The sequence below is a fragment of the Pleurodeles waltl genome, chromosome 5 (assembly GCF_031143425.1).
Source record: "Pleurodeles waltl isolate 20211129_DDA chromosome 5, aPleWal1.hap1.20221129, whole genome shotgun sequence".
Taxonomy (NCBI): domain Eukaryota; kingdom Metazoa; phylum Chordata; class Amphibia; order Caudata; family Salamandridae; genus Pleurodeles; species Pleurodeles waltl.
Window position 1 is genome coordinate 571,272,401 of NC_090444.1, and position 12,534 is coordinate 571,284,934.

Consider the following 12,534-nt stretch of genomic DNA (forward strand, 5'->3'; position numbering starts at 1 on the left):
TTAGGCCCTTTCTGCCCCCCAGGGGGCAGATCAGCCTATTTTAATTAGGCCAATCTGCTCTCAAGGGGGGCAGAAACCACTAGGCACCGGGGATTTTTGTTGTTGTTTTACAGATGGGGAGTGTCCCCTTAGGCAAGGGTCGCTCCCCTGGAGGGGCAAATTGTATTTAGGCCATTTCTGCCCGCTTTGGGGGCAGATCGGCCCATTTTAGGTCAATCTGCCCCCAAGGGGGGCAGAAACCACTAGGCACCAGGGATCTTTTTTTTTGCGCCGTCACGCAAGGGGAGCGACCCCGTAGGCAAGGGTTGCTCCCCGGAGGGGTGGGGTGGGCGGGCACATTTATTTTATGCTTTCTGCCCCCCCGGGGGCAGATCGGCCTATTGTTATTAGGCTGATCTGCCCCCGGGGGGCAGAAACCTCTAGGCGCCAGTGCTAATTTTTTTGTTGTGTTTTTTTGTTTTTTTTAGAGATGGGGAGCGACCCCTTAGGCAAGGGTCGCTCCCCTGGAGGGGCAAATTGTATTTAGGCCATTTCTTCCCACTTTGGCGGCAGAAACCACTAGACACCAGGGATCTTTTTTTTGTGCGCCGTCATGCAAGGGGAGCAACCCCGTAGGCAAGGGTCGCTCCCCAGGGGGGTGGGGGGGCAAATTTATTTTAGGCCATTTCTGCCCCCCCGGGGGCAGATCGGCCTATTGTTATTAGGTCGATCTGCCCCCAGCGGGGGCAGAAACCTCTAGGCGCCAGGGCAAATCTTGTTTTTTGTTTTTTTTTAGAGATGGGGAGCGACCCCTTAGGCAAGGGTCGCTCCCCTGGAGGGGCAAATTGTATTTAGGCCATTTCTGCCCGCTTTGGGGGCAGATCGGCCGATTTTAGGTCAATCTGCCCCCAAGGGGGGCAGAAACTACAAGGCACCAGGGATCTTTTTTTTTGCGCCGTCACGCAAGGGGAGCGACCCTTGCCTAAGGGGTCGCTCCCCTGAGGTATCATTTTTATCGGGCGACTTGCGGGAACGCTGGGTGGAAGGAAATTTGCGGCTCCTCTCAGATTCCAGAACTTTCTGTCACCGAAATGTGAGGAAAATTTGTTTTTTTAGCCAAATCTGGAGGTTTGCAAAGGATTCTGGGTAACAGAACCTGGTCAGAGCCCCACAAGTCACCCCATCTTGGATTCCCTTAGGTCTCTAGTTTTAAAAAATGCACAGGTTTGGTAGGTTTCCCTAGGTGCCGGCTGAGCTAGAGGCCAAAATCTACAGGTAGGCACTTTGCAAAAAACACCTCTGTTTTCTATCAAAAAATGGGATGTGTCCACGTTGTGTTTAGGGGCATTTCCTGTCGCGGGCGCTAGGCCTACCCACACAAGTGAGGTATCATTTTTATCGGGAGACTTGGGGGAACATAGAATAGCAAAACAAATTGCCCCTTGTATTTCTCTACATTTTTTCCTTCCAAGTATAAGAGAGTGTGTAAAAAAGACGTCTATTTTAGAAATGCCCTGTAATTCACATGCTAGTATGGGCACCCCGGAATTCAGAGATGTGCAAATAACCACTGCTCCTCAACACCTTATCTTATGCCCATTTTGGAAAAACAAAGGTTTTCTTGATAGCTATTTTTTACTCTTTATATTTCAGCAAATGAATTGCTGAATACCCGGTATAGAATGAAAACCCACTGCAGGGTGCAGGTCATTTATTGGCTCTGGGTACCTAGTGTTCTTGATGAACCTACAAGCCCTATATATCCCCGTAACCAGAAGAGTCCAGCAGACGTAACGGTATATTGCTTTCAAAACTCTGACATTGCAGGAAAAAGTTACAGAGTAAAACGTAGAGAAAAAGTGCAGATTTTTTCACCTCAATTTCAATTCTTTTTTTTTCAGTTGTTATTTTCTGTAGGAAACCCTTGTAGGATCCACACAAATTACCCCTTGCTGAATTCAGAATGTTGTCTACTTTTCAGAAATGTTTCGGTTTCTGGGATCCAGCATTGGTTTCACACCCATTTCTGTCACTGACTGGAAGGAGGCTGAAAGCACAAAAAATCGTAAAAATGGGGTATGTCCCAGTAAAATGCCAAAATTGTGTTGAAAAATTGGGTTTTCTGATTCAAGTCTGCCTGTTCCTGAAAGCTGGGAAGCTGGTGATTTTAGCACCGCAAACCCTTTGTTGATGCCATTTTAAGGGAAAAAAACACAAGCCTTCTTCTGCAGCCCCTTTTTCCCATTTTTTTAAAAAAAACAAAATTTTCACTGTATTTTGGCAAATTTCTTGGACTCCTTCTGGGGAACCCACAAAGTCTGGGTACCTCTAGAATCCCTAGGATGTTAGAAAAAAAGGACGCAAATTTGGCGTGGGTAGCTTATGTGAACAAAAAGTTATGAGGGCCTAAGCGAGAACTGCCCCAAATGCCAAAAAAAGGCTTGGCACAGGAGGAGGAAAAGGCCTGGCAGCGAAGGGGATAAAATTCACCCAAAGCTCATTACTGATCTTATTAGTTAGGCCTGCAATGTTCTAATAAAGTAAGGCTATTTCCGCTTTCTGTTGAGGTTGACAATACCATTTATAATTGGAGGGGGTATGCCACCATCTATTAAATGAATTACTTTTGAAAGGGGATTTCTCTGATTTAACTGGGTTCCTACTATATTTCTTGCAAGTGCCACTTTGTAGGGTATATCTTTCTTAGTCATGCCAAGCCCATCTGTATATACTTCCTGGACCATTTCGCTGGAAGGGTCTTTCTTCTTCATACTAAGTCAATCTAGATCTTCTAAAGTTGTAAGAGAGTGGAATCTGTTACGAGAAGGGATAGGGTCTGATCTGGTTGAAGATGTTCTGCTTACTGATTGTGGATTCTTTAAATTATACCCCACAGGTCTTTGATAGAAAAATCCCAAAGGTAATAACGAGATTCCTTGAGGTGTGGCTTGCCTCGCTCCTAATTTGCGGATGATTCTATCCACTAAGTCTGGGGATCTAAATGAAAGAACCACACAATCTCCTTACAGTGCTTTCTTACTACTTCCTATCCACTTGACTCTTCTGACCATTTTTTTATCATCAAAAAGGACCCCCACCATTCCGAAGCCCAAACGTGTTCCCATCCAGTTAAGAGCCTTGTTCCTCAAAGCCGACCATGATTCTAGCTGTTGGTCATCTACAGATGGAACATTAGCCAGGACCACTACATATGGAGTTACCTCAGGAGGGAGATGTAAAAGTTCACTTGGAGAGTATATAGGCTTCGAAGATATTGTTCTACTATGTTGACTCCCTCCTAAGTTTAACTGGGACTGGGTTATCCCCGTCCTAGGTAAAGTATTGTTTACTGACTTTAATGATCTAACATTTGGTTCTAGTGGAAGTGTTTGTAGTTTATTCAAAAGGCATTAAGGTCAGATGTAGTTGATTAGGATTTAGTGCTGATGGTGGTGGTTGTAGTTTTATCAAGGGCTTTATGTTCGAATATAAATCATCTGTCCAATCTTGCGTGGCAGGTTGAATATTACTATCATAATTTGGAATCAATAGTGGTGTACTAGAATCTTTTATCGCATAATATATGTCTTCAGGTTGTAAGGACTTTATAATTCCTAGGCCTGCCTCAAGGTTACTCTTCACCACTTTTAAGCGCTCTGACAAAGAGTACAATGTGGCCCCAATAGATGATTTCAGAGAATTTACTAATTCATGAAGATTTATGAGAAGGGTTTGAGTCATGTCTCCTAAGTTACTTGAAGTTTTCTTTCGAGATAATTTCTTTAATGGCTGTCTAACAAGGGTGGTTATTGGGTCTTTCTTTGGCAATTTTTTTGGAGTATTATCTACCATTCCTACCACCGGTTTCCTACAGGGGAAAGATCATCCAGGGTATAAATTAGGTTTGAGGTATCTTGAATACATCCATTTGTGTGCCTTACTTCTGTGTTCACAACCCCATGATCACTATGCGTAGAATCGTCAGGCATCCGGATATGTTTTGATAATTCAGAAGTTTGCTCTTTAGGCATCAACAGTTTTCCTTCTACATTAGCAATTTGTTTATCTATCATCCCCATCGCCCCTGAAATACATTTTTGTAAAGATGCACTATCTTTTAAATTTGAAGTGTGATTCAGTTTTGAATGCTTCCTTTTGCCTATATTTTGTATAGTATCAAACGTATTCCAGTGTGGAAGGTAGGACTGGACAAGAACTGCCAATTAAATTGGCTTACCAGTCCACTACAATGCACTACCCAAATTAGAAGGCTTAGGGGTTAAAATACGTAGTCACAGTCAACAATCAGTAATTGCCGGTTCCCAAATTGCTCAAAAGTCAAATATCATATAAAAGAACGTCCTCACTTGTATGGCTGGCGTGCAAGAGGCTCTTGAAGTGCTCCTGGGCCTTGGCACCCTGTCAAAAACTAGACAAGACAGGGGAGGACCGTGGTATTCAATACACCCTCATCTGACCCAGAATAGCTGAGGCTTCCTTTTCTCCTCCTCGTAGTTCAGTTAACAACAAAGTTATACAGATCTGTCCCAAGGGGGACCCCAACGGAGAATTAAAGAGGGGGGCCCAGCCCAGCCTCTTCTTGGCGATGACGGGCAAAGGACGGGCCTGCCCTTGGCACGTGCACCGCCTGCGCGTCCAGTGCAGCGGGAGCGCTTCCCGTGTCTTGAAGGGCTTCCTCGGTCCGGCAGCCAATCCGAGCGTCCCGCAAAGCGGGCACACTCCAAACAATTAAAGGGCTCCTGCCCCGGCACCAGCGACTGTAGCAGCGTGTCCAGCGGGAGCGCTTCCCGTGTCTTGAAGGGCTTCCTCTGCCCGGGATCCAATCAGAGCGTCCCGCGAATTGGCTACTGCCCTCCCAGACCTAAACACACCCCTAAATTCAGTATTTAGGGGCACCTCAGAACCTAGGAAACTAGATTACTGCAACCTGAAGAAACAAGAAAGACTGGTGACCTACAAGCCTGCAGAGAAGACGGACGACGACAACTGCTTAGGCCCTAGCCCTACCGGCCTGAGCCTCTGGATTCTCTCTGCAGGCGTCGCTGTGTGTGCTCAGGGGGTCGTCTTTGGTTATTAACGGGCTCGCTGTCGCCGGGGAGTCCTCCCTGAGGTGTTGGTTCTCTGAATCTCGAGCCGGGGGCGTCGGGTGCAGACTGAGAAGTGCAATCTTTGGAAGTTGCTTCCTTGTTGCAAAGAATTAGCTGGTTTTGAGCAGGTTCGCTGCTCACAGGAGTTTCTTGGTCCTTTAGTCCAGGGCAGTCCCCTGAGGCTTCAGAGGTTGCTGGTCCCTGTTGGATGCATCGCTGGTTGCAGGTTTTCGAAGTTGGAGAACATGCCAGACACCAACTGACTTGGTCCTAGCCCTACCGGCCTGGCTGCAGCTTCTGAAGCCCTGCTCCAAAAAGGCTAAGCATCCTGCATGACAAGAGACCTCTCCAAACCCCCAGAGGACCAGGAACTCCAGAGGACAGCGGCCCTGTCCACAAGAAACACCAAGAAGGACTCCAGAACTTCCCCGGATCTGCAAGTCCTACCCACTCTGTACCTGACGCCCAAGGCCCGAGTCTAGGAGGCCCACCGACCCAGGCGATTCTGACCTTGTGTCCACGCTGGGTTACCCTTCCTGGCCAACATGACAACACATGCATTCTAAATCCAGAGAACCCCTGACCTCAAGAGAACCGTACAAAGGTGCCTAACGCATGAAGGTACCCCTGAACTCGCAGCCCCGTGGCCTTGGGGAATCTGACCACCGAACCAGCAGTGTTCAGCAGGCAGCCCTCCTCCTTGTCCAGCCTGTGGTTTCTCGGAACTGACCCCCTGGACCCAGCCTGCAGCATCTTTGTGACACCCCTGGTTTCCCCTATTGAAAAGCATTGGGAGCCCAATGCTGTGCACCCTGCCACCCCTGTGCCGCTGAGGGTGTGTGTTTTGTGCTGACCTGTGACCCCAGGTGCTCACCTTAACTCCCCAGGTCTGCCCGCCGAAGTCACGGGTACTTACCTGCCAGCAGATCTGTTTCCGAGTGCGCCCAGTCTCCATGGGATCCCATTCTAAATCTACCTTCAACTTTGACCTCTGCATCCGGCAGGCCCCGTCTTGCTGCTGGTGTAAGTTTGGGGTCATCCTGAACCCCGACCAGTGGACATCCTAATCCACAGAGATTGGAACTTCAAGTCGAGTACTTATCTCAAATCTGTGCCCACACGTCACCCCCCAGGACTGCTCTGACAATTGCAGTGTCAACTTTTAAAAGGGAAAAGTGTTACTTGCCTGTAAACCGTTTTATTTGCAAAATCTAAACAAAGTGTCTTTGATACATATGCTTGACTCTTACTTGCAAATGTACTTACCTGCAACAAGATCATTTTGGTTCTAGAAATAAAGTAAGAAAATATATTTTTGCAATACAAATACATTGGTCTGGAGTTAGTTATTGATCGTGTGCCTCATTTTTGCTTGTGAGTGTACAACAAATGCTTTGCACTACCCTCTGATAAGCCTAACTGCTCGACTATACTACCACAAAAGAGAGCATTAGTATTATCTACTTTGGCCTCTGGGGAACCCTTGGACTCTGTGCACACTATATCTAATTTTTATATAGTATATACAGAGCCAGCTTCCTAAAACTACCCTGTCCGAAAACATGGTGAGATATGGAGATTTTTAAGTGAGAGCCTGTATCTAACTCACCCTCCTGGCAGATGTTATTGTCACTACGAAGGCTGTCTTGATGGTAAGCAGCCAGAAAAGCAACTGTGTAAAGGCCCAAAGGGAGCACAGATAAAGATAGATGAAAACTAGATTCAAGTCCCACTCAGGTATGATAAAGGGCGCAGGAGGAAACATATGTACAAGCCCTTGAAGAAATCTATTTACAATCGGAGATTTAAATAATGAAGGTTGATCGGGCAGCCGAAGAAAAGTCGATAAGGCAGAAGGATAACCTTGGAGAGTGCCCAACAAGATAAAGAGAAGAATGCCAGAGAGAGAAGCAGAAAAAGGATCAATAGATCTTTGTGTACAATAATTTACAAAGCGCCCCCAACGGCAGGCATATACCGTCTTGGTGGAGGGACGCCTGGCTGCCAGAATAACTTTACAGACTTTGGGTTGAAGGCTGTCAACTGCCGCTCTCAATTTCCATGCATGAAGGCGCAGAGTTGACAGGTTCCGGTGGAGAACCTCCCCCTGCTGCTGCAAAAGAAGATCTTCCTGAAGGGGAAGTCTGAATGGAGGATCAATGCTAATTTTCAGGAGCTCGGAATACCAGACTCTCCGTGCCCAGTCCGGAGCCACCAGGATTACTTGGGCCCAGTCAGTCTTGATCTTCCTGACAACTCGTGGCAGAAGTGATATTGGCGGAAAGACATACAGGAGGCCTGAGCACCACTCATGGTGAAAGGCATCGCCGAGCGAGTGGCGCCCTGGAAACTCCAATGCGCAATACTGCTGACATTGCACGTTCTCTACAGAGGCGAACAGATCTAACCAAGCTCTCCCCACTGCTGAAAAAGTCCTTGTGCTACCTCCGGATGGAGACGCTACTTGTGATCCGCTATGCATCGACAGCCAAGTTTGTCTGTCCTGGCGTTCAGAGAACCTGCCAGGAATTGAACCACCAGGGTTATGCCCGAATGTTCCAGCCATGTCCAGAGACATAAGGCCTCTTGACAAAGGGTCCACGACCCTACACCCCTCTGCTTGTTGCATTACCACATCACATTAGTGTTGTCCATGAACACCTACACTATATTCCCTTTGACAACAGGAAGAAATGCCTTCAATGCTAGCCGGATTGCTCAGGCCTCCAGTAAGTTGATATGGAATCCAGATTCTGCCGAGACCACAGCCCTCTGATCTCCACCTCTCCCAGATGGCCACCCCATCCCAGAAGGGACACACCTGTCACTACTGTAAAATCTGGTTGGAGAAGGGAGAGGAGTCTGCCTCTGACCCAATTGTGGTTCACTAACCACCACTGCAGATCTTTTGCAGTTCCCTCCGAGATCCGAACCGTGTCAGTGAGATTCCCCTGATGCTGTGCCCACTGGAACTTCAGGTTCCACTGCAGAGCCTTCATATGCCATCTGGCATATTTTACTAACAGGAGGCAGGAGGCCCTGAGGACCAGCAGCCTCAGAATCTGTCTCACCGAAATCCAGGATAGAGGCCACAACATTGGAATCATAACATGAATATCCTGAACTTGCTGCTTGGGAGGATAGGCCCGAAACTGCACTGTGTCCAGAACAAGCTCCGATGATAGGGAGCGTCTGAGAGGGAATCAGGTGTGACTTCGGCATGTTTATAGTGAACCCCAGCGAGTGGAGGAGGTTCACCGTAGTCTGAGGGTGGGTGACAACCTCCTAGGAGGAAGGAGCCTTCAACAGCCAGTCGTCTAGATAGGGGAAGACTTAAACCCCTAGCCTGGACAGATAAGCTGCGACCACCGCCATCATCTTGGTGAACAGCTGAGGGGCACTGGTAAGGCCAAAGGGTAGAACGATAAACTGAAAGTGCTTGTGGCCTATCTTGAATCGCAAGTAGCACCCATGGGCAGGCAGGATGAGGATGTGGAAATATGCATCCTGCAAGTCCAATGATAGCATCCAGTCTCCTTGGTCTAGGGCAGACAAGACCTAAGCCAGAGTGAGCATTTTGAATTTCTCCTTTTTGAGAAAGGGGCTGATGTCTTGCAAATCCAGAATAAGCCGAAGACCCTTGTTCTGTTTGGGTATCAGAAAGTAGCAAGAATAACAACCACTGCTTACTTCTGATATTGGGACCCTTTCTATGACTCCTTTGGCCAAGAGAGCTGCAACTTCCTCATGGAGCAAAACCAAGTGATCCTCCATCAGCCATCTTTTTTGAAGGAGGCATTGGGGGAGGGAAGAACTGGAAGGGGAGGAAATAGCCCTTCTGTATGATCAACAAGACCCATTTGCCCGATGTTATGAACCGCCAGTGAGGGAGATGAAACTGAATCCTCCCTCCAACTGGATGTACATGGTTTTGCAGAAGCACACTAGGAGGGCTTGGAAGCTGAAGGGGTGGGGGGGCTGGGTGGTGAACATCCTCCAAAAAGCCAGATGTATGAATCTAGGTGTGTTGTCGAAGGGCCAGCCTCGACAAAATAGCTCTACCAAGTGAGCCAGTCGTGTCCAAACCACATCTTATGGTAAACTTTGCTGCATCTCTCCTGTCTTTAACTACTTGGGAAAGAATGGCCTGCATGTCCGCCAGGGCCTGAGGCAGCACCTGTGCCACCTCATCCCACAAAGTGTGGGGAAAACAGGCCGATAGGCATGAGCTGTTTACCAACCTCAGTGCCAGGCTGTTGGAAGAAAAAATCTTCTTCCCAAGATGATGCAGCCTCTTGGGGTTCCCTATCTGGAGCAGCGGAAGGGAAGGCGCCATGGGATGTAGATGCTTGGACTACGAAGCTCTCTGGGGTAGGGTGTTGAGTGAGAAAACTAGGGTCCCCCCGAGCCGGGTGATGAGCAGTGGCCTATTGTCCTATTTACAAGAGCCCATGTGCTGCCTTTGGACAACGTCCCAGCAGGACATCCGTAAGGGCTTCATTGAAGGGAAACGTCGGTTCTGATCTAGAAGTCCCGGGCTGAAGTGCCTCTGTCAGGACGTTAGTCCTGACCGCCAGTGTAGGCAAATCTAGGTCCAGGACCTCTGCTGCCCTACGCACCACCGTCAAGTACCAAGCACCCTCCTCTGTAGCCACCGTAGGAGAGACCAAGCCAGTATCTGGAAAGGTATCCAATCCACTGGCCTCTCCTAGTTCCACATACCAGTCTAATGGCTTCCTGTGTGTTTCTAGAGGGTCCAAAGACCCCTCCCCCAGACAGGGATCAAGCACATGTGGGTGCCGTCTGTTGTAGTTTATCAGTGATTAGATTAAGCATTAGCAGAAGACATCTTGTATTTAGCAACTATTGTGAACATTTCGCGGAAACCATTTTGTATTCATGGCAGCCATTTTCTCTGCCACATGCTGCCATGTGCTCACCATGTGATCTGTCCTACCTTTCTGTTAACTACTCTTGAAAATCTGCCTAGTGACAAGTTATATTTATCATCTCCCACTTTTGCACATGCAAAGTAAGGTCTGCAGCTGTTAGTCCTTGAAAACTGTTAGCTCCTCCTACCTGTCGACTGTGCATTTCCACATGACCTTATATGTATAGAAGTCATGCTTCTATAATTGTACCACCTCCTTTTAGCCCCTGCGTGGGTATAAAAGGACCATGCTCTCTCAGTTCAGTGTGCTACTTCAAACATTACCAAAGGGTGCTGTTTGAACTGTGGTACCACCTCATGAGGTTTTATAAACTTTTGTCTTTTATTTCAGTTTCTGTGCCAACTTCTTGCTATGTGGTCTGAGGACTTTGTGCAGAGAAGGGTGAACCCCTTGCACTAGTAGGCCTTGCTGAGGCTTACTTCAACACCGTCAGCTCCAGATCATCAGTGATTAGAAGAAGTTTTATGTCACCGGTGAGCGCCTGGAGTGTCGACGTTGAGAGTGTGCCATTCTGGATGGCGTGGAGCCTGATGGGGCCTCTGCTGACCCGCGTGGCCTCATAAAACTCCTTAAGTTGAGAAGGGGTTGCTCTGGCTTTCAGAAAGGGAGGAAGGCACGGGTCGGCCCTGGCATCGGTTCCGCAGAACTGTGCCTGAAACGTCGACGTTCCCGAGCCACCTCATCGGCCAACAAGCAAACCAAAGTTGAGGTCCACTTGGACGACTTCTTCTTCTTGTGTCTCTTCCCAGAGAGTGCCCGGCAGACCTTGAGTGGGACATAGAGGACTTTGGGCTCCTGGAGTGGTCCTGCGACCTTCTCCCCGACTGGGACCGTGACCTACGAGGAGTCACGCCGGCCAATGTCGACTACCGGGCCACCATGAGCTTCAGGACCCACTTCCTCAAAGCTTTGGGAGCTATGGATCGGCAGTCCGAGCACAACTTCCGAGTCGTGGTCGTGCACGATACACCATAAACATACCTGGTGTGGATCTGTTACCGACATGGCATGAATGCAGGTGCCACATGGCTTGAAACCGGTCTTTCTCGAGGTTATCCTTGCACAGACGCAAAACGTTTTGACAAAACGGTTGAAAAAGGCCTGTCTAAAAAGACAGAGGGTAGCTCTGTTCCAGATCTATGTTCAACCCGCACGAAAGGAAAAGAACTGACATACGCGCGCCTGAGTGGTGCATTTCTAGGTGACAGTGATGTCACAGACATCTCGAACACCACCACCCGGATCCGAACGACTCTACCCGACAGCACATGCAAGGGTATTGCGCAGCAAAAGTTCCAGGTTTCAAGCTGGCACCTGGAAATTCTAAAAGGTAAGGAATCTGCAGCTAGAAGACTCTATCAGAAACATTATTAAGTTAAAATTCTCTGGCCCCAACTGGTTGACTGAGCAATAACTTATATACAGTTTCTAAAAGCATTGTTAATATTGTACTATATATCAGATTTTTGCAGTCACAGTGACAACCAAGTAATATCAAAGGTGAGGGCATCTACATTTTCCATTACCCAGGACAGTGGTTACTTGATCTGTAATGAAAATGTCACTTACCCAGTGTACATCTGTTCGTGGCATCAGTCGCAGTAGATTCGCATGTTCTGCAATAGCTCGCCATCTGGTGTTGGGCCGGAGTGTTACAAGTTGTTTTTCTTCGAAGAAGTCTTTCGAGTCACGGGACCGAGTGACTCCTCCTTTTGTCTCCATTGCGCATGGGCGTCGACTCCATCTTCGATTGTTTTTCCCCGCAGAGGGTGAGGTAGGAGTTGAATTGTAGTAATAGTGCCCATGCAATGGAGTGACTAAGTATGCACCTATTTAAGGTTGAGATGACACATATATAAATAATTGAAGGTAACTTCCAAACTGCTACAGGCTCCCGGGGAGGCGGGTGGGCACATGCGAATCTACTGCGACTGATGCCACGAACAGATGTACACTGGGTAAGTGACATTTTCAGTTCGATGGCATCTGTCGCTGTAGATACGCATGTTCTGCATAGACTAGTAAGCAGTTATTTCCCCAAAAGCGGTGGATCAGCCTGTAGGAGTGGAAGTAGTCTGAAATAATGTTCTTAATACAGCTTGACCTACTGTGGCTTGTTGTGCGGATAACACGTCTACACAGTAGTGCTTGGTGAATGTGTGAGGCGTAGACCATGTGGCTGCCTTACATATTTCTTGCATTGGGATGTTTCCTAGAAAGGCCATGGTAGCACCTTTCTTTCTGGTTGAGTGTGCCCTTGGTGTAATGGGCAGCTGTCGTTTAGCTTTAAGGTAGCAGATTTGGATGCATTTAACTATCCATCTGGCTATACCTTGTTTTGAAATTGGGTTTCCTGCATGAGGTTTTTGAAATGCAATAAAGAGTTGTTTAGTCTTTCTGATGTTTTTTGTTCTGTCAATGTAATACATCAATGCTCTTTTGACATCTAATGTATGTAGTGCCCTTTCAGCTACGGTATCTGGCTGTGGAAAGAA